Source organism: Equus quagga, chromosome 13, assembly GCF_021613505.1.
Source record: "Equus quagga isolate Etosha38 chromosome 13, UCLA_HA_Equagga_1.0, whole genome shotgun sequence".
Taxonomy (NCBI): Eukaryota; Metazoa; Chordata; class Mammalia; order Perissodactyla; family Equidae; genus Equus; species Equus quagga.
Window position 1 is genome coordinate 28,021,548 of NC_060279.1, and position 23,430 is coordinate 28,044,977.

Consider the following 23,430-nt stretch of genomic DNA (forward strand, 5'->3'; position numbering starts at 1 on the left):
AATATTAATAAAGCAATGTGTCTTGCACATTTCCATACCTTGTATTTTCATTAAGCAACGTGTCTCAAATTAACAGCCAGTGGCCAGAACAGGATGCTGTTAGCCTGTTGTGAAGAAATATATCAGATGAAAACATTAAATTCAGGAAGTTTTCGGTAGAATTGAGGTACAGGCAAAGGAAGCACCTCCTTGGAAAGACCTGACACAGAGTGAATTGGAAAATGTGGGAAGGGGGTTTGGGGTAGAGGGGGACCCTGACACCTGGCGCCAGCACTTAGAGCAAGGGACCTTGTGTTAGTTACACAACCTCTCTGTGCCTTGGTTTCTTCATCTGCAAACCAAGTAATGGTAACGCTTTCCTCACAAGTCAGTTGTGAAGATTAGAAGTAATAATATATATGAAATAATCAGGCACAAACCCTTAAGGAAGATTGATGATATCAACGGGTCCCCAAATTGACTTCACATTTGAGTAACAGATTCCAGGCCCCCTCTAAGCCCACAGAATCAGAATTGCTACAAATGAGGATTATGAACTTGAATTTGTATTAACTCTCCCAGCTGATTCTAATAATGACCCACCTGGGGTTAGGAAACACTGAGCTATATAACTTTTACCCAAAACACAAAAATAGGACAAAGCAGAACAAGCAGCATATTTTCCATCTAGTCTCTAAAGCAGAGGAGAAACTGTTGGTGGACCCCAGAATTGAAGGGGACCTAGCCCATCTGACCCCATTTTAACCTTATCCCAGTTCAGCAGAGAGGCAAGCCATTGGGGACATATGCCTGAGAAGCTGACAGCCCACCTTGAAAACAGTGAGAGCCCTAACTTCAAATTCAAGCTTGCTTTGAATGGAAGTTAAATTTAACCTTTTTGTTCATTGATGGGACCAGTCTTCTCCAAACCTCTTATCTTACAAAAGTAAATCATATTGCTAAATTCAAACTTCAACAGAGATGTTTAAGTAAGAAAATCTTCTAAATATTCTAGCCACTTGACAGGAAACCAGAAAGTTAGCAAGCCCGTTCAAGTTCAGGAGAGTTCAGCCCAGTAGATTACAGTCACTGAGACATGACTCCTGACTCAAAGGGACGTTATCCTTTCCTGTCATTTGACATCATGCCAACTTCAATGAGGTGGGAAAGCAGCTACCCATTCACAAATATGGGTCACCCTTGACTCCAGACTGTAACGGACGACCTAACCCATCACCTCCAGAAGAGCCCAGCCACCACGCCTGCTCTTGGACAGTGTGTGGAGACAGTTTCGTAGCACAACGTAGGGCTCTAGAAGCAAAGCCAGGTCACAGAGAGAAAGAGCAGCAATAAATATGACAAATGCAGGATGAAGATAAAACAGGTTTCTCTTACTGTTGCAAAACACACAGTAATCACCTACTGGCTCTTGTGAATAAAAAGTGTTTTTCCTATTTTAATTTGGCCAAATAAATTGTTTAATGTTTCTCTTCTTCAGACTTCTTACTTTTTATTTATGGACAATAATATTACCTCAAGTGATTATGATGAAAATAAAATGCCATAATATGTGTGTAGTGCTTAGCAAAATGCCTGGCACAATATCACTCAATGAACTGGTACTTTTATTATGATATTTTAATTAGCACTGCAAAAAACTCATCCCTGAGTGACTTCAAGCAAGTCATGTTACTTTTGTGAGGCTTCAGTTTCATCATTCTTCTTTCTTTTCCTTTTTTTTTTCTGAGGAAGATTTGCCCTGAACTAACATCTGTGCCAATCTCCTTCTATTTTGGGTGAGGGTCACTGCCACAGCATGGCTGCCAATGAGTGGTACAGGTCCGTGCCTGGGAAGCGAACCTGGGCTGCCAAAGTGGAGCCTGCCGAACTACCACTACGCCACAGGGCTGGCCCCCTTATTATTTTTAAAGTGAAGGAATTTGACAAATTTTTCTTTCTCCCACAGAATATCAGGTCCCACACACACCAGAAAATACATTTCTTTAAAGCTTTTGATGGATCTCACATACCAATATCATTACACAGTGCCACAGGAGGATGGCATGGGAAGGGGAGAAGATAAGCTTCAAAAGTTGTTGATGCAGTCCTCTGTCCTTTACCTTAACTGAAATGCTCAGTGGTACAGGGTCACACCTGTTGCTCCCTCAACTCAGGCAAGTCCAGCAGCTAAACTGGAGACCAGTGCTAGAGCGGTCTCCCAAGTCTCAGACTCATAAGACCTGGGTGGGAATGGATGCCAAAAAAGTGAGAGGGGGTTCAGGGCATCACTTTCTCCTGCCTGCCTGACCCTCTCTTCTCAACCTCAGCTTCTATGTCTCCAAACCCCACTGCACACATACACTGTGGATCATCAACCGTCCCTGACCCATGGGCTTGAACGTACCATGTTCTGTTAGAGGAGTACAGCCACAGGTCAATGGCATCAGAGAGATCTATCAAGCAATGTTCCATATAAACTGCTCTCGATCCTGTCTGTTCAACATGTCGGTGGACTGAATAAACATAAAGAGATATCATCAGGTTTGCAAGTCTTTCCAAAATAGATGGTTACTACATGTATTCAAGAATATATATATAAAATTTTGACAGCTTGGAAAGAGCTCTTGTGGGACTAGAATGATATCCGTAATTGACAAGTATGAAATGTACTGTTTAGTGACATTTAAAAAAACAACCAAAAAACAACCCACACATAGAGGAGTTTAGGAAGTAGAGATGTCACACTTGACTTGTTTAATGAAATGCCAACGTGCTGTCCCAGTGAGGGATAAGAAGCCAATGTAACACAAGGATGGAGGAAGAAGCACATTGGGAGAGTCAGGATAGAAAACATTTTTTAAAAAATAATTATTCATTCACTTAGTATTATACTCTGCTTTTTGTCCTACGCTTTTTAATGGATATAGAAACAAGTGGGAAGACCCAGAGAAGAACATTACGAGAGTCTAAAAGTTTGACATCTTTCACGAGTGTAAAAGCCTTGAGATCTGTTTTAATTTAAAGAGAAGGTAGGGTGACTTCATGACAACCCTTAAGAAAATAACGCTTCCTGGGAAATTATTTCTGCCTTGATGTTTTTGTATACGCGCAAGAATGAACAGTGAGAATTATTATTAGATACATTTTGGAAAGAGATAGATCAGTGGTATCAGCACAAGGGCAGACAACTACTCAGAGTGGCTGCTGAGGGGTAATCACCTTCGGAAGAGACCAGGCAGCCTTGTGTATCAGCCTGGCCTAGGCAACAGGAAGGCATGGGCTCCTAAGATTCCTTGACACCCCCCACCTTCCAATTCTGTTATTGCAACTCCAGACTGTTAACTGGAACACCGGGTCCTCTCTCCATTACTCCTGTCTGACTCTGAGCTACAGGCAGTGCCTTCAGCTCTGAGCTCTGGCATCTTGACCCTTGTTTTTGCAGTTATGGACTGTCAAGTATTGTGAGGTATTGATCAAGTCGTTCCCAACAGTAAGTTAAGAATTCCTGCATCATCACTCCTCTGGCTGATGACAGCTATTTTATTACACTTGTTTTTAACCTGTTAACATGTTTGGATTTCTCTACCCAGTCCCTGGCTCTACCTCTTCTGCCACATGTCACCATGGCAGTATGTCTTAGTGCTTTGCCTGATCTGAGAGCAGAAATGACCACCCATGAAATCAATCAGGAATTGCCACCCCAGCTGGCAAAAAGCAAGTAGGACTTCCAAGACCTCACGGAGAAATTCCTTGTATCCTAAGCTACTGCCTACTCCCTGGCCACCAAGCTGCAGAAATACACTAAGTCCTACAGGGTCATGGCCACCAAAGGGATAAATGATCACTGCCATCCCTCTAAGGAACTGAAAACTCTCCAGACTTGATCTTCTATTCCCCTTGTCAAAATAAATTTCATTCTGACCACAATCCAGGAAAGGTAGAAGTGGGTATTTTACCCTCAGTTTTCTGGAGATAGAGAAACTAAGGCACAAAGAGTTTCGCAACGTTTTCAGGTTTGCAGTGAGGTGTAGGGTGTGATTAGAGTTAAAGTCCCAGATGTTGATTCCTGGTGCTGCCACACAACTGCCTGTTCCTCTCAGGAAAGGGCTAAACTGTTTCTCTCAGCATCCTCTCTGTACTGTGTCAGATCCTGTGTCGCTATTGGCCTCAGTGTCTGGGACTAGTGAACTCCATCAATTCAAGCTTCTCTGAGGTCCCATTGGTAAAGCCCTGTGCTAGTCACACTGAGGAAATGGGATGATAGTCCACACTGGGGAAAACAGGTGATAGTACCTGCTTTGAAGGAGCTTAAGGATGAGTCTGCTCCTCACTTAAACTGTGGTATCCATGAGTGACAGCATCAAGATAGGGAATACCCTGGTGAGAGGGAAGCCTTGCTTCCAGGACACAAACTCTTCTTCCTGAGTCCAAGGAAGCCATTTGACATCTGTGGTGAGGTTGAGGGTGTTTCTGTGGAAATTAGAGATCCTGTACAATGCCGTCTGTCTCTCTCTTAGCTGGTGAACCTTTGGGGATACAGGATGCTGGCTTCAGGGCCAGTAGGCCAAGGTGACCCTGGGAGTCTGGGCTATGAGACAAGGCCAAAGTGAAACTGAGGATAAGTCGGGGAGACTACCAGCCCCAGGAAAATCCCAAGCCAGTGTGTGTGGCATGTCCTTCCCTTTCACAGTCAGCCTCACAATTGGAGCTTGATTGCCTGTTCAGTAAGAGAATGCTGTGGTGACGAATCGTGAGAATGGAGGCACATGCACAATAGAGTGATTAAAAGGAGTCTTGACGACTCGGAGCCTGAATTTGTGTCATTTTCTTATGATTGTTTTACAATGAGCCATGGTGGTGGTGGTGGTGAGGGGTGGTAATTAAAAACGACTGACACAGAGAAGAGTAAAAATTGAAGAATACCATTTAAGAAAATGAAGAGATGAGCTTTCAGGAAAGGACAAACTAAGTTTTATTTAAATCTTTCCTTGTAATCATAGCATAAATGTAGGAAAAGAATTTTGGAAATGATGAAGAAGAAAGATACCACTTAAGACCTTGGTGTCGAGGTAACATGGCGCAGTGGTGAAGAGCATGGACTCTGGGCCGGTCTTCCTGGGCTCAGATCCAAGTTGTGTGTCTTTCTGTGCCCCAGTGTCCTCCTTTGCTAAGGTGGTGCTCTCATAGTACCTACTTCTTTGAGTTTTTGCAATGAATCACATGAGTTATTTCTGTAAAGCTCCTAGAACAGTTCCTGGCACAGAGTAAACAATATTTATTAGTTCCTCCTTCCACTGCTTTTAATTTAGCACAAACTTTATTAGTATCTGTGCATATTCCCTTCAGGAATTTGGGGTCTAATGCATTATGTTTTACAGAATTGATCCACATCGAATTTTTTATCTTTGATGTACTTGACCTTGGATTTCTGAGCTCAAGGGAACCAACAGTCGGTATAGTCCACAGGACCTTCCCAAGCACACAGACAATCGCTACTCCATGTGCCTGCTTAGCATTCACTTAAGAGGCTGCAAGGCTTGGTAAAATTTTCCTTGACTTGGGGTCAGTCTCAGGGAATATGAACTCTGACCTGGCCAAATACGAGTTAATCTGTCTAGTTACTTTCTGTGCCTTAGAGCTTCTCTTTCCTCAGCTTTAAAATGGGAAGTAACTCAATGCCATTAGTAGTTGGGAGGCTGAGGAATAAGATATGGAAATCCCAGCGTAGAGCCTGGTACTGGGGTTATGTCTGTCCTAGGGATGGACCCTGCCTCCTCCCTGGAAGGCAGTGACCACAGCAGCATGGCCAGCTTTCCACTGAGGCAGGGCTCTCTGTCTTTTCTCAGAGTGTGGAGAGTGCAAAGACATCATTGAATCCATGCTGGGGGACAAGCTAAATTTTGAGGAGGGAAGCTAGCAGAGAGGTCAATTCTGGCTGAGAAGCTCAGGTAAGGAGGCTATGTGGGAGGAGGCTGGCAGGAAGGTGTAGGAATCTCTGAAGTAGGGCGAGGAGCAACTTTGGGCCAGGAGAAGGCAGAAATGTACATGTCAGGCACATGCGCACAAATATTTATAAAACAATTAGAGAAAAGTAATTGGAAAATTATGGACTCCATTTATTCAGAGGATCACTCATTCTTTTTCAGAAATATAAATTATTAAGCTGAAATTCACATAACATGAAACTCACCAATTCAAGTGAAGAATTCAGTGGCATTTGGTACATTCACAGTGTTGCACCATCATCACTTCATTCGCCTTTAATCACAATCACCTCCTGACTCTCTACAGTTTGTCATTTTTTCCTTCAGAAGAATGCTGTCTCCTTGACCCTGTCATTCTCGTGTTCTTTCCAGCATTCTTGAAAATCTTTAGAATCTATCACTCATCCCTTTGGACTCTCAAATTTTCTCTTCTGTCCCACCTTAGGGAATACAATATCCTAATTCAAGATCAGGAGCAGCAGCTGACTCATTTATAGCACAAGTTACAGGAAGGGAGAGCAGTGTGAGCCCTGCTCAATCAGCACCTCAGCGACCTCCTCACACGCGATGACCCTGACCACCACCAGGGGCAGGGCTTCCCAGAACAACTGGCTGAGGGATGCAGACTGGCCAAGTGCCTTGGTAAGGTGGCCACAGGCCCTGAGTGCACTGAGCTGCTCTCCAAGGTGCCTGGCTCATGAGACCTTCCACACCTCCCCTCAAAATATTTTGGCAAACTGTCCTGGTTTGCACTCGCACTTGGGGCCATAATAGGAACAGGACTGGCAAGGTGGGAGCGGAGAGGAGAAATATACAGGGTGGAGCTCATAGTGGTCCAAGTGTCTACTTCCTTCCTGAGGGACTGTGACCTTTAGGGCAGGAGGCAATATCTGCCTACTGTTAGAGGACAGAAAGGAGCACATGACAGGAGGCAGCTTATTAGAGCGAAAAGAGCCCTGGACTAAACATGGACTTTCCCAGCCTCCAGCCTGAGTGCTGACTTTACTGACAGTGGGCAAGAGATTGATTTTTCCTTCTTCCATATCGATCTCCTCACCTGTAAAATGGATCCAATAATCCATTCATGGTAGCTGTAGTCATCAAATGTGGTAATATTTATGAATGTGCTTCAGAAAAAAGAAAGGCCCTCACTGTGTGCAGTTGGACAAGTTGGTAGTGGGAAAGTTGTTAGACTAGAGAACTTTCCACAGAAAGAATTTCCCTTGATGACATACAGAAGCCAATTTGGAGGGTCCATGAAATCCCCAGATGAGGGATGTGGACCACGGTTGTTTTTCCTCTCCTTCGAGAAAGAAGGCGATTCTATGTGAGAGCTGTGAAGGGACATAGAGTCTGTACCTTTGGCAGGATTTGTGACAGAATGGAGGACACAGTAGAAGTGTCAAGATGAAGGCTGGACATGTATCCAGTGAAATGAGAAAAAAAGACAGTTTAAACTTTTGCCCAGTTTCAGGCAGAGCATGCCATGATGGTGATCCACCAGATCAGAGACACACTGCCTGATGGATCAGAAATCCATGCTAGGGCAATCCTTTAAAGACAATTCATTAGGACCTCAGGACCATACTACCTTAAGCATAGATATTTATGTCTCTCTGGCCATTGAAGCCACTGTGTTTATAGTGGGTGAAGTGGGAAATAGCCAACTGGACATTTCTGAATTTATTTGCAGAAAATCGTGAAGATGAGGAAAATGAACAAGCACAAGAGACTCTCAGTGTGCGTACCTGTGGGTACAGGTAACATTGAATAATCTGGAGCTGATAATGGGTGGGTAAAATATGGAGAAGGTCTCAGAAAGAATAGTAAGTGAGGTCAAGAGAGTCACAGATGCCAGATGCAAGGAGAAGCAAAGCTGTAGATTCTATTGATTTAATTCACTCAGCCAACAATGAAATGGTCCTATTAACTTGGGTGTCTGTTGTCTCTGTATGTATGTATGACCCAAGGTGAACTCACCAGCCTTAAGATTTCCTGCACACACAGAAAATACCTATTCTCTCCTGGAACTGGACATCAGGATGAGATGCATATCTGCTTCCTATAAGTGGTCTTAGGTTCTTGGTAGGAAGCTGACTAGCAAGGGAATTAGGAAAGAAGTAACTAGCAAAATTAAACATGAAAGGAACTGAGACAAAAAAATTTACTTGTCATGTGACAAGTAAGAGAAAGAAGCCTAGAAGGCACACCATCTCTGGGAGTCTACAATGCCTCAAGAGCTGTATTCACTTGCATCCTATGTTAAATTCAGCGTGATGAGGCATGTTGTGGTAGCACCTGGTGTGGTTCTCCATTTGTGCTTCCTGTTGTGACTGTACTATACTGGGGTGGTTGAGTCTCATTTCTCATTGGTGGTTATGTGGCCAGTGCACTCAGCACCTGTGCTGGGTCTCTCTCACTCCCCACCACTTTCTCTTCCTCACATAGGAGGATGGTTGCTTCCCTCTTAAAGGGAGCTCCACCTTTGCTTTCTGTGACCACTTCCTATACCTCCCATCAAAACCAGCTAAGATTCCATGGTGTCTGATCCTCCTAGTTTAATCTTCTGTCATCCCTATCCCACCTGGCCCAGCATGGAGCTGCAGGAGGTTGAAAAGAAGGAAGTCCGGCAGGACTCAGAAGATGAATGTGTTTTGACTCCTCAATTTGCCAAGAGTAGTATGCCTGCTACCAGCCTTACAGTGATGGCAAATTGGCATTTGATGAACAGGAAGTCAGTTCTGCTCTGGATATAGCCTGTGAATTCTCTCATTCAAATGGGGGTGAATCTCCAACTTGTCTCCCGGGTAGCCTCCACATTCCTTGTTCCCCACAACCTGTCTAGACTGTGAGATGTAATCCCCATCAGCAGACCTTATACTTAAATACTGGTTTGAACCAGGCTCTAGGATTGAGTTTGAGATAAAGCATTCCATGAGTCGGTGAATTTTGTTCAATTCCTAGTCTAAGGCCACACTTCTTTCATGTTTGTCCCACTGGGAAGTTACTGGACCCAGGGCAGTCCTGCCAGACTAAGATATACCTCTATAACTTGGGCACAGAAGGTGACTTTCAGAACCTCCTAATTTTGATGAATCTCTTCTTGCACATGCAATGCTCTGATTTTAACTCCTGAACCATGTCCCTTGAGTTTCTATGTCTGTCCAAGTCTGTTGGCAGCCTTATCTACATCTTTGGAGATGTCACTACCTTGGTTCACTTCTCTCAATCAAGTCTAGCTCTTTTCACTTGTCTTACCTTATCTCATCTCAGAAGTCATCTAAGAACGAGACATAAGCATCACTGTCATAATTTGTCTGTTTCTTTGAAGCAAGCAGGGCCCTGGGACTTCCCTACTCCATGAATGGCCACTGTTTCTTTAGAGCACTGAAGATTCTTTTGAAATGATGGTGTGTAGATTTTACTCATCAGTCTAATCTCAATGTATAATTCCTCTAACTATTAACAAACGGCATTTCCGATGACAAACCCTCTAGAAAGCAGCTAGGTAGTTCCCCCAGGATCTCTGGAAAAAAGGATATGTTTAACTATTTGCACATTCAGGACATAAGATACTGTGATGATGACCATCACATCAGGGAGATTTGTCCAATGGCTAAAGAAAGCCAGTCCAGTGACTTCCTACAAGACCCTACCTAAGGCCTCCTGGAATATTTTTCACACAGTATGTGTAATTATCCTGCATATATTTATGTTCCTGTGCTAGGATTGGAGACAGAATTGAGCACTTGTGAAGGGGGATTTGCTTAATGCAACAGTCCTTCTCTTAATTTATTTGCAGAAAACTGAAATGACCATGAGGGGGTGAAAGGATAAGAGCCAATTGCCTGCAAGTAACTCTGAATAATTGTGGGTTTTCATTTCATGGTGACATCTGCAGACCACAGATCCAGAGGAAAGCAGAAAGTTCTGGATATAACTATATCATTCATTCTGCCACCCGTGAATTATCCTTTTTCATAATGTTTTCTGTTTTCATTGTGGTACTTGTATTGTTTCCCATTTCTTATTAACTTCTGAAGTTTACCAACCCACGGTCAGTTTACCAGGGTGAACTAATAAGTCACAATGTTTTCCTACACTCGTTTGTTCTCTCCTGTGTGGTTTAGAGAGTGCAAGGCATATCTGCTTTCTACCTGTCTGGCATTAGCATGTTTGCATGTATCTTGTTTTTAGAAATGTAATAAGTACACAATAACATTATATCATGCCATAATAATGAGAGAAAGAGGGCTTGATGGCACGAGAGTTCAAGGATACTAGAGTGTCCCAAAAGTTATATGCATTTGGTCACTACATGGAAAACTCAATGCAATTTAAATGAAAGACCAAAAGCTGGTGATACACGATTCTGTATGTTATGAGTCATGACTGAACCATACAGAGATAATTCAGTCTCTTTCCTCATCACCTTGTTATTTGGCCAGTGTACTGTGCACCTACTGTCATTTCCATCTCCTGCACTGTGACAAACACACTCTGTACCACAAAAAAATAAAAGACTTTTCCCTTTTTAATAGGTTAGCTCCTTTGCTTTCTTGACCACTACCTGATGCCTTACACCAAAACCAGATAGGAAGCAATGATTTCATATCACTCTTGGGTTAATTATAAGTCGTCCCTACCCTGACAGGCTCAGCAAGGAGCTGCTACAGATGGCAGAGCGTGCCATTCCACAGGACTCAATGGGTGGATTCTATTGGACTTATTCAGTTGTTCTTGGCCTGGTCATATAAGAGCACCATAGTGTGCTCATTTGAGAAGCTAGAAGTCCATTTTGTTCTAGATGTTAACAGTGAGTACTCTCTTGTCAATGTGATAAAACGTCAACTGAATTCCAAAGTAGAACCCATATTCTTTGTACTCCACATCTATGGCTATGCAGGGAGAAAAAATGAATTGAATGAGGATCCAGTATTCAGTTTGAAAAACAAATATCAGGTGATTCAAGGGGGTATGCTTTATTACTTGTCCCCAGGACATGCCCATATCACTCTAGCCCCACTTCAGATAACTGAACCTAAGGCAGGCATGACAAACTCAACCCACCTCTGTAGCACAAACAGGGAAGGTACCTGTGGGACCTCCTCATTTGGATGAAATGTCTCTTCTCACCTCAATACCCTTCAGTTTTCATTGGAAAAGAAAGTGACTAGTAAGAAAATCCGTATCATGCCCCAACATGTGTTTTTCTTTCTTTCTTTCTTTCTTTCTTTTTTTTTTTTTTGGTGAGGAAGATTGGCCCTGAGCTCACGTCTATTACCAATCTTCCTCTTTTTGCTTGAGGAAGATTGTTGCTGAGCTAACATCTTTACCAATCTTGCTCTATTTTTTGCATATGGGATGCTGCCACAGCATGGCTTGATGAGCAGTGTGTAGGTCCAGGCCTGGTATCCAAACCCATGAACCCTGGGCCGCTGAAGCAGAGAATGCAAACTTAACCACTATGCCACTGGGCTGGGCCCTACATGTACTTTTCTATGACTCCTTATATTTACATTGTTTGCAATTACAAAAGATTCATTTAAGACATTCAGCTCTTTTGTTTTTTTGGTGAGGAAGAGTGGCTCTGAGCTCACATCTGTGCCTGTCTTCCCTCTATTTTGTATGTGGGTCGCTGCCACAGCATGGCTTGATGAATCATTTAGGTCCACACCTGGGATCCAAACTCATAAACCTGGGCCACTGAACCTGAGCATGCCAAACTTAACCACTAAGTCACTGGGCTGGCCTCAACATTCACCTGATTTTTATGTGTGTTAGTAGAGATGACACATTGGAAGATTCATCAGGCATAAAAACACAGCATTCAGTTTGAATGACTACATGTATCAACTTGAGGTGCAATTAAATAATCTAAGGCCATTTTATTTTGAGGGACAGCCTTTCTCATTAAAGAGAATTCAGTATTTAATAAGGCTATTCCTGCTTGACTGTTGTAAAGTGCTTGTTGAGTAAATTTAGTCAGGACTTCTACATGTGAGATGACATCTTCTAGTCCCAAGGAAGGAACAAATATATCCCCTAGGTGGCCACACCAGTGGAATGCTGAAGGAACCTCTCTCGCCTTAAAGAGAGGAAGATTGGCAACAAGTGTTAGCTCGGTGTGAATCCTTTCCTGCACCCAAGGGAAGCTCAGGGTGCAGTGTTTTAGATGGCCAGGGAGTAGCCAAGGCCAGTGATTTGTTCCACATAACCACTGAGTTCCATTAGGACCCACCCAATCATTGCCTGGTCTTTGAAGCTAGTCTGTTCCAAATCAGTCACTTTCTTTAAGTATGATAGTATTCTGAAAACCTTAAATGGAACATTTATAAAATAGGTATATGGTTTAAGTATTACAAAGCTTTAAATGTGGAGATATAAGGTTGGGAATACAGGGCTAGTCCAGAGTCTTGGGACTCAGATGCTGTCTTCTTCTCATCCTGGTTTGGAGGTATTTGCATTGGTCAGTTGAATTTGGGTATCAGAAATAGGAACTGAAACCCACTTAGGCAGAGAAGTCTTTTTTAAAAAAAATGAGAAATGTGAATCCATGAGTCTATAACTTTTGGTTCTGCAGCGCATGAATTGGTTAAAAGTATCTGGTATGGTCCTTTCTAATAGGGCTTCAAAGAGTCTTTTATCTGGTGTCTTTTCTAATAAATAAAATCTCCAGTTGGAAGTCCATGATTCTAAAGGTCTTTGTCTCCCAGGAGCTCAATGGGAAAAGAATAAGCTACCAATCTTTCCTTTTTTTTAAGTGTCTCAATGAGACTTTGACAATAATTAAGATATCTCCTTTAAGCAAAGTTGGTTCATGCATTCCTTCATCTAATTGCATAAGCTGTACAGTTATTATCTCGAAAGGGGACAGCCAATATTTATCAAAGGGTGTAGATCTGAGATTGAGGAGCACTAGCAGAAGAGCTTTTGGCCATGAGAGATTAAATGCTTTTGAAAGTTTTGCCAATTGAGTTTTGATTGTACCATTAGTTCTTTCCATGAATTCTGAGAGTTGGGGATGGTAAGTGCAGTAGAAATGCTGCATTATTGGCCAAATATTACAAATAGATTTAATTATTTGTACAGTGAAATGAGTTCCCCAGTCACTGTGTAACTTGGTAGGAATTTCTCAAACAGCAATTATCCTTTCCAATAGCAATTTACCTAAAGCCATCACTCTTCTGCAAGGAATGGCCTCAACCCAATGTAAGAACATACAGATCATTACAAGATATATTTATATCCTTGAGGTGGTGGCATTTGGACAAAGTCCAATTGCCGTGTCTCCAAGGGTCCCTTAGAAAGGGGAAAGTGGCCTTGTGACCCATGGAATAGTTTCCCTAGATTAAATTTTGGGCATATAGCACAATGAGTATAGGTTTTATGAGCCACTGTGGGAAAAAGTATCCAAAAGTATTGTTTTCCCCATGAAATCATCTTTTCAGGTGCCCATTGGGTCATAATTGGTATAAATGCTAGAGCAGTGGCAATTGTGCTCCAAAAGGCACTATGGTTCATTATCAGACCCAAAACACATCTGTGTAGTGTTATCCAAAATTCCCCCTTTTATTGCCACCTTTGTCTCTCTTCCTCCATGGCAATTTCTTGAGCCTGTAGAAGGAGATATTTTACTAGCTTAGCAGAGTTAATAGAAAGTAGTGGGCATTCTCAAGGCTGAACAGCATATCCAGCTTGATAGTGTCCTTGCTTATCATTTAAGTAAGACCCATCTGCAAACCAAATTAGACAATAGAATGCAGTCATGGTCGCTCTCTTCCTCTGGTGCTGGAAACAAGGTGGTAGGGTTAAGATAATGAGTAATATTTACCTATGCTATATAACTAAGGCGATTTATCATCACTCACTTGAAAATGCTTCCCATGCAATTTAGCATACTAAACAAGCCTAATTATTACAATATCTCCCCCTTTATAGGGAGAACAAATTTCTCTGAGAAGTCCCAGGAACCTTTGGAAAATTCTCAAAGAAAAACAATTTTTTTTTCCAGGTCAAAAGAAAGACTTCTTTTAGGATCTTAATTTTGGGGGAAGCTTGTAAAAAATATCAAAAGGTTTTAAAATACTTGGTCAAATAGGAAACAATGCTTAGTTATCCATTCAATCAAGGTGACAACAGAAGCAGTCAAGAAAAATCTTAATAGAGAGACCTCAGTCTTTTTGAACATAGGAAATTATTTTAACAAAACATAGATTTTCTATCTTTTAGGTAGACTTATTCAAAAGTAAAGAAAACTTTTCCTAATATCTTTATCAAAAGCAGACCAAAAGTTCAAGAAAATTATCTTTTTAAGAGAGAAAGCCAAATTCTAATTTTGCACCAGCTTTCTTCTGATATTAAATCTTATTTACTTAATTAGATTTACTTCAATCATAGCCAACTTGACCACGCATAAAACTCTTTCCTGAAGGTTCTTTTTCTACAAACATTCTGTAACTTCCTTTTTACATTCAGAATTTGCCCCATGCCACCTTTTTTCTCCTTCTAGTACTTTGGGACAAATTTATCTTTCTTAACAAAACAAAAATATTTCCATTCTTCATATCTTCTTTACTGAAAACACACATCTTACTTTCCTTGTATACAAAGATGTTTTCCTTATTAATTTTTAGTAGTTTTAATTACATATATTAATTAAAATTCCTAATCCTTTCAGACTTTAATTTTAGTGAAAACCAAGAAATAAGAAATCATAAACTGTCTTTTACATTAGCACTTTGTGGCTTGGCAAGTTTATAAACACTTTTAATAATTTCTAGAAACATGCTGCTTCATAGTACAATCCTTTAATAAAATACAAGACGTATTTACTAATAGACCCAAATGTCTTTTGGTTTCTCTGTAATAAGCAGCCAAAAGTAGATAAACTTAGACATGTTTAGCAACAATGTTTCAGTATTTTATCTTACTTGGAAATGATCTAGATACTCAATGAATTTTTATCATTTAAATCAACCTAGCAAAACTTCAAAGTTTCATGTTACCAAAGAGATTTTGGAAGCTATTTTAAATACATGTGTCATAAGCTATAATTAGTGCTAAAAGTGTATTTATAGAAGCTTCTCATTTATGTCTAAATTATCTGTTCCCAACAATTAGTTTAGATTAACTACAGAAACTTCATGAGACATTAGACAAAATCAGCTATTATTTAAAGCTATTATTTTGCTGACAAATTTGTATCAGGGGTAACATGAGCTTATTTGACTGGTAAAATCAGGCTGCATGTCTGCATCATATCCAATGTTGATAATTTTCAGGACGTCCCTATTTTAATCAAACCAACAAACTTAAATAAGCTTTTGTTTACCAAAGATTATTTCATATCATGTTAACTTGAAAAACTTTTCGGTTAATTTCTATTACTTTTAGAAATAATTTATGTAAGTGCTTACTTTGAGCCAACTAAAAAGTTCTTAATTTTGGCCATACCATCCACAGGAAAAATATTACACATATATAACATACATATAGACACACATACACAAAGACTTCACAGCTATTGTTTTAAAACTAGGAAATATACCATACCTTTAAAAGTCTGCACAAAGCATTTAACAAAGGCCCTCTTTCTAAGTGTACAATTTGACCTTAGATCAGTTTACCTTGGGAGGAACTTTTATTATCTCTTTTATTAGCACCTGATATTAGCCTCTAGTTTTTATCTCATGCTATGTGGGCTCAGGCAACCTCTATTGACTTCCCTTTAGAATGTTTAATTAACATTGTCTGAAGGGCAGATTTATATACTGTCTTATAATCAGGCAGGGGAAATCTTCCCCACTGAGGCACAACGTCTACCCCCACAATACAATTTACAATACAATCATGCAAAAGAGATGCAATAAGTTCATATAAAGCCTGTCAATGTATCAATTTTCCCACAAAATTTCATCTGAATTCCATCAACTTTTATACCTCTAATCATAGGGCTTTCATTAGGACATTATCAATAGGTCTTATAATATTGGATAGGAGAAGCATTCCCAGCCAAATATAATACATTTAGGCAAAATTTATATAACCTCTTTATAAAAATTAGCTCAAACATTTTAGCCCTTATTGTCTTAGCCACACTTATACTTTTACATTTTCTCAAGTATTAGTACCTTGAGTCAGGGTATTAAGGCTAGTCAATATTATTATTATTATTTTGTATTTCTTTTTTAATTTGGACTTTTCATAGGCACCAATGAAATAATTATGATGAGAGCTCTCAAAAGAAAATTTTGTTTTCCAATCTAGAAGTTTTTCCAATTTAAGTGATCCATCATCTGGCCACATTGACAAGTAGGATCTTAATAGCAACTCAAACCAATAAGCCTTTACAGCTTAATCATGGACACAAGAGGCATCCCAAAAAGAGAATGCAAAAGAAGCAGTCCTCACAAGATCCAGAAAATTCACTCCCAAAAATAGTCTAAGAAAGCAAATGCCTTCGATGCACAAGCAGTACAAGTAACAAAGGTTGTGATGACAAAGGCCCCTTATGAAAGCAACTGGGACCCCTTATAATAAACTCCCCTGAGAAATGGCATAGCCAGACAGAGGAGTGTATCTCAGAAACCCAGTCTTTGTCTGGCCACCAAGATGCATGCCAGTTACATGCATCCTCTGGATGGTGGAGACCAAAAAGGTCACAAAGCAACTCTCATGATGTAGAACAAGACAAAAGAAAAAAATCTCATCTTATATGCACATTAGCAGCTTTAGCAAAGTCTTGGGTCTCTTGGAGCCAAATTAATATCCAGGAGGGAGGTGCAGCCAGGTTGGGGATCATGTGTGCCTTACAGATACCTTGTTGCATGGACATTTTCTTGACATTGGTGGGGGACCTGTGTCATTTACTCCATTCCAGGATCAACTTATCCTATCATGGGAGTCTTCTTGAGGTGGTGAGTGCCCTAACGGCTCTTAACTGCTTGACCCATGCCCACCAAATTTGTGGCCTTTTTGGCTTCCAAGATGCCCTTAGCAACAGCTTTCACCTTATATGCATATTCCCAGACAACAGGCTTATAGATGCCTGCATCTTGCCCAATGTCTTTTTTTTCCCTTTCTATGACAAATGACACAAAGACAGAACAAGGGAAAATAGTGACCATCTCTGGGAGGAAAAGGATCAATAAGCCAATGAGTATTCAAACCAAATTTTCCAGGGTTACTGGGTCCAGGGAGCTAGTTTCACCAATATTTTCTCCTGCTAATCTAAATTTAGAAAAGGAAAAAACCTCACTACTCTTGCTTCATTGGGCCCTGCAGGCAGAGATCTGGGAGGGTGATGTGGGAAGAACTCTTACTTCCTGCCGGCTCTTGTCAGGAGTCCAGGATCTCTCAGCTACAGTAGTGTAGGAGCAAGCAACATCCAGCCAGAGAAGTTTTATCCTATCCAAGTCATCAAACCATAGGGGAGGAAGACAATTCCTCTACATTCTAGGTCCTTCTGGCTGGTCTAAGAATTGAATTGACATGAGACAGAATAACAGGAGAAAATCAAACAAAGTTTAATAACACGTATACATGGGAGAAACCCAGGAAACTGAGTAACTTGCCAGAATGGCCAAGGTCGCCACCTTAAACACACCCTTCAGTGCAAGACAAAGGAGGCTGGTGGGGGTGGGGAGAATCAGTTTTGAGAAAGTACAAGAAAAAGCACAGTAAACAAGAATAAGGTTATTATGCAGATTTAAGTCCTCACCTTCCACATTGATAAGAGTTTCTAGAGACAAGATCATTCCCCACTTCCTGGTACAGAGAGGGAGACACCTTTACAAATGGAGATTTCCCTTACAAATGTAAAAGTCTCTTACAAAGCGTAACTTCTACTTGGTTTTCAGAGCTGCTCTCATGCCTGTAGTTTTTTTAAAAAAACAACCAGCCCAAAAAATCCTCATGCCAAAGACACACATCCTGAGGTAGTCAATGTAACTTACCTGAGGCTGGCAGCAGTTTCGTAGGACCCTCAGCCTTCAATGGAATGCAACTTGAATTTCTGTCTGACCATCTCTGATTGAAAAATAGGGTGCAACCAGATTTTTGTCAGACCATATTTTGGGACCCCAACCTGACGATTATTAAGCTAAGCCCTCAGGACATAAAATAAGCTTGATAAGATTTTTCCTTTTTTTTTTTTTTTTTTTTTGGTTCTCTATAAATCTTTACAGCTTCTGGAACTTTTAGTTTGAGCAATTATGCCAGAAGGTGGTAAGCTCAACTCCTTAAAAATGTCTCTATTCCCTGCCTCTTAAAAAGGAGCCCTACAGTGGCCACTGTAGTTTTAAATTATCCCAGGTTATCTTGCCAGCCATTTACAGTTATCCCCATTTCCTTTAGCACTTGCAAATTTCAGCATGAAGCCAGCTGGAGTTCCAGGGGGAGGCTTCCCATCTGGGAACTGGTTGGCTTTTAGAAGCTCAATTTCCTGTTTTTCTTCTAGTTGCATTTTACTATAAAGTCTGAACAATTTCTAGGGACAGTGGAGTGGATCAGAAATGTGCTGCTTATGAGTGTTACTCCCTAAAGAAAGGTCATAAACACTCTCTTATGTGCCTCGGTTTCTCCTGCTGGCAGTCTAATACTACTGTGGGGGTTTGGAGTGCGTGGGCAACCAACCCTCATATGTGCTTCCCCTGACAAGCCTTTTAATTAATTAATGTGATGATAGTGGAGTTCCCTATGAGATGGCTACCTGTCATGAGGATTAATCCTCTGACACTCTCACAAGGTTTTCAGTCACCTGAGAATGCCTTTCAGCTGGGAGGAGCTGGTATCCCTTCTCTTTGGAGCCGAACAAGTTCAGACGCTCATTTGACTATCAAGTGGTTTGTTCAGACTCTGTCAACACAATTCTTTCCAATTTAAAGCCAAATCAAAAAGGTCAGCCCACCTCATTCACTCCAAAGTTCCCCCTAGGCTCCGCTGGCCTAGGAAAATCCTCCTGGATTTCTCTTTCCTAGGAATTCCCCACCTAGGTTCCTCTTGCCTAGAGTATGTACTGATAACCCTTTAAGACATCTAATCTTAAGGTTTGAAACAGCTCATCTAAGGGCCAGCCCAGTGGCACAGTGGTTAAGTGCACACGTTCTGCTTCAGTGGCCAGGGTTCGCTGGTTTGAATTCCGGGTGTGGACATGGCACCACTTGGCACGCCATGCTGTGGTAGGCATCCCACATATAAAGTAGAAGAAGATGGGCATGGATGTTAGCTCAGGGCCAGTCTTCCTCAGCAAAAAGAGGAGGATTGGCAGCAGTTAGCTCAGGGCTAATCTTTTCTCAAAAAAAAAAAAAAACCCCAAAAAACCCAGCTCATCTATTCTCGGGACCATCGGCTTAAAATAAGGAGGTCTGGGTTTCAGGAAAACTCACCAGGGTCACCTGAAAAATGCAGTGATCCAGATGGGCTCAGAACACTAGTTCAGTGTAGATTCCAGGTGGTCTCTGGCAAGTTTCTCTGAAATCCTGCTGAGACTATGCCAAGAAATGTCAACACAAATAATCCATAGCCAATCTATAAATCAAAATTGGGGTGAGTTTATTATGAGCCAAACCTGGAGACCATATGCCCAGGAGAGAGTCCTTTCACAAAGGAGGGAGCACTCAAAAGAAGTGGAGTGCACAGAGTGGTTATATACTGTCTCGGAACAAAGAGCATATATCAAATATGATAGAAATATTCCCTTTTTTTTTCCTTTTGTGAGGAAGATTGGCCCTGAGCTAACATCTGTTGCCAATCTTCCTCTTTTTGCTTGAGGAAGATTGTCATTGAGTTAACATCTGTGCCAATGTTCCTCCATTTAATGTGGGATGCCACCACAGCATGGCTTGATGAGCAGTACTAGGTCCGCACCCAGGATCTGAATCTACAAACCCTGGGCCACCAAAGCAGAGCAGGAAAACTTAACCACTACACCACTGGGCAGGCTCTGAAATGTCCCTTTAATAATAGTCATGAGAGTGCTTTGCTGGCACAGCAATTTGGTGAATACCGCAGGTCCGTGGTCACAAGGTGAGCACAGCAGGTCAGTAATTAATTCTTACTTTCGGGAAAGGCTTATCTTTAAAGAAATGCCGATATGTGGGAAGTTACATCCTTATCTTTAAGGGCATTTTTATTGTATTTATAGAATAGTAAATATTTAAAGCAGATGTACAATGCATGCTCAACAGGCCACATCAGGCCCTTTTGGAAAAACCAGGTCAGGCTGGATCAGTTTTAAACCAAATAGTTTCCTCATATACTCCAATATATCCTGTCACTTTTCATTTATTTATCACTGGTTTTGACAATCCTTTTACCAACCAGATTTGTTAATTTAAGAAAGTTTACTCTTTAGCCAAATCATAAATCACAGCCCATCATAAAATCTTATTAAATGTCCTAAATTATGATGATTAATAAAGTACACATCGAGGAAATATGGAGGGTACACCAGCCTGAGAGAAGTGCTTGTGGAAAAAGACTTGGAAGCTAGAAGAGGCACATGGTACAGGGCTGGGGTCAGGGAGGGGCTGGGCTGACTCAAGGAGGATTTGTATACTGGAGGTGTGGGAAGTGGTGTTGGAGAAGAAAGAGGCACCAGAACAGAGAAGGAAGGAGTGCAAAGGAAGCTGAGGAGTTGAGAGAGTGTAGCAGAGAGGGGAGAGGAAGTTCTCCCAGCAGAGCAGGCACAGGATGGGACAGGATTTGGGGGAATAAGACGGGTGAGACATTTGTTGGTGAGGAGAGGATCGAATCAGGAAAAGCGCCTAGAAGGAATCTGGGAGGATTCTCCTAGAAGGAGAATCAATGACGGGAGTCAGATAGAGTATGTGATCTAGAAGACTAAATGGTAATAGATAAACAAAGACACGTTCAAGAAAAAATTAAACAAATCTTGGTGAGAATGAGGATGTATAGAGGGGAGCCCATCGCAGTGTGGAGCAGGCCCTGTGGGCAAGGAGCCTGCCTGAGTCTGACCTGGACTGGCCTGAGGCTATCTGAAATCTTTGTTAGCCAACTTTCTGAGAGTATGTGTTCATTTCACAGCAGAAATGTATATGTGTTTGGTTAGGGAGAGCTGCTCAGAGCCCACTGAGGGGTGTGTGATGTCAGGATTATGCATTCTGTTACCTCCTTGAAGAACCACAAAGTCTGATTCTGTAACACTTCTGGCCCCTAGGTTTCCAATAAGGGTCTCAGAGCTCTACTCCATTTCCTGTAGCTGCTGGTACCCTTGTGTGACAATAGAATATATATGTGTGGGTGGATGGAGGGCAGTCAAAAATTACACACAAGGCTGGTCAAAAGGCCACAGAACTTTGCAAAAATTCTCATAACTTGGTCCATGTTCTACAGTTTCTCAACTCCCTTTTCTACTGGAACCTAAAGACTTGAGGCCATACTTCTTTCCCTGTTCTTTTATTCTTCTGGGTACACATCAACAACTCTTTCTCCTCCATGTCCTAAGGCCTCTCTAGAACCTTCTCTCTAGGCTATACGACTAAGTTAATAAAAATAGATTAATAAGTATGACCTCATCTGCCCATCCAAAGCCATGTGGACTCAAGTGAGTGATTTTTCACTTCAGGGACACTGCATCCTGGCACCTGCCATCTCAGCATCCCCAGGCACACACATAAAGGTGACATCTCCCTCATAGACGTGATGTCTGCCTTTGTCGTCTGGGTCTTTGGGTTGTTTCACTGAGAGGCATGGACATCAGAAATGGGTGCTCTGAGAGGGCTTAGTAAAGGAAAACTTGGAGTGGTCCTACTGAGCTCTCTTCTCCTTTCAGCTCCCAGCCAGGAGGCCTTTGAGTTTCCAAATGTCAGAGGTGCAAGCTTCACAAGCACAGCTGCGGCCAAGCACCTGGGTTACCAATGATCTGCCACTTCAGCTGGACCAGTTGGATTGTGGTGACAGCTAAGCCAGGCTTGGCCTTTCCTCCACCATCTGGAGCATTGCAGCCAACAACGATTCTGGAAACCAGTGGCTGCTCTTCCAAGGTGAGAGAGAAAAGGGGAATACAAAGCTCTGGTCCATTGTTAGTCGTCAGAGGGTGACAGCGGGGAGGCGATGGGCCTCTCCCACACCTCCTGGCAATCGTATCATTACTGGGTAGTGTGAGAAAGATCAACAAAAAAGAAACTATCAAAGTGACTCCGTTGGCTTCACCTCACCCATGGACTTTCAGGACCTTTCTTGTTCTGGTCACTTTGCTTATTCGATGTCTCCCATGGGTAGAGGAGTAAGTCACAGGAAGATCATGAATGACAATGGGTCCTGTTGGCTGTGGTTTTATTTTCAGAGTTTGGGTTTGGATGTTTCTCTCAGAATGAAGAACCCTGCCAAGCTGGAGGGTGATGCTCTTGATGGCTTGGCTGCCAGCAAGCATGGGTATCAAGTCATTGGCCACATTAATGCCTTAAGTGCCCTGAAACAGAAGATTGTCAAAGGAAAGCTGCTATTCAGCAAGTGGAGACTAACATGCAATTTCCCCGGCCTTCAGCTTAGGGTGCTGAGGTAATCACATTGATGCTCTTAGATGCACTTATTCCTTATTGCTCTCTAGCTAAGATTCTAGCTCAGTTTCACACTAATTTTTCTCTTCCTCATTTGTTCACTTCAACAGCTGATGTGACCTCTGTCTGGCCTTTCTGTTTTCCATGGGTGCTGCCACCCTGCCGGGCCCTTCCGTCTCCATCTCCTGTTCTCTCTCTGAGCTCTGCTGTATTCCCACTGCTCCTGTCCTGATATTCCCTTTCACCTTTCCTCTTAGCCATGGGGAAGCCTGGCCCCAAGTTCTTCCTCAACACAAAAGCATCATGTAAGCCACTGAATACACAGCACTTTGCCTGAAATCGCACACTTTCTGGATTTCTTTGCCTTCCCCTCCCAGCTTCCCCAACTCCACTGCCTCTTTCTTCTGGGAGCGTTGTCTTAATGAATCTTCATGGGTCTTCCTCCTGGGTGTTCTAGGGAACCCAACCTGGGACATCCCTTAACCCTGGGCTTCTCCAAGTGAGCAGGAATTGTTAAAACTGAGGAGAAAGAGCCCAGATGACAGAAACTAAATGACAACCAGGGTCACAGGTGGGAGAGCTGGACTGGCCTGGAGTCATGTGTCTCCTCAGCCCCAGATGAGCAGGCCTGTGCTAATCTGGATGCAGCTTCCAGGGACTCAGTGTCCCCACCTCAGGGCCTCATTGGAGCTGGCATTACGTGGAGGACAGTGGATGGTACCCTAAAGGGACATTGTCTAAAAGTAGACGCAGAGGCCAGGTTTCATAAATGCATAGAGCATGAGACACTTAGGCATTCAGATCTCTCTTTGTCACTCCCATTACCAGTTCTAGAGATTCAGTGAAGAATCTAGAACAATGAACTGAGCTGTATCTGAGACCAGGAAATATAGGAGAGCATTGTAGTGAAATAACTTTGGGCCAGCTTTTTTTTTTTTTTAATT

At 42.0% G+C, this 23,430-nt stretch overlaps 1 pseudogene; it reads left to right on the top strand.

Annotated features, from left to right (window-relative positions):
- The first annotated feature begins 3,602 nt into the window (after window positions 1–3,602).
- LOC124249712 (neuroblastoma breakpoint family member 6-like) lies at window positions 3,603–23,412 on the top strand (annotated as a pseudogene).
- The last annotated feature ends 18 nt before the right edge of the window (window positions 23,413–23,430 follow it).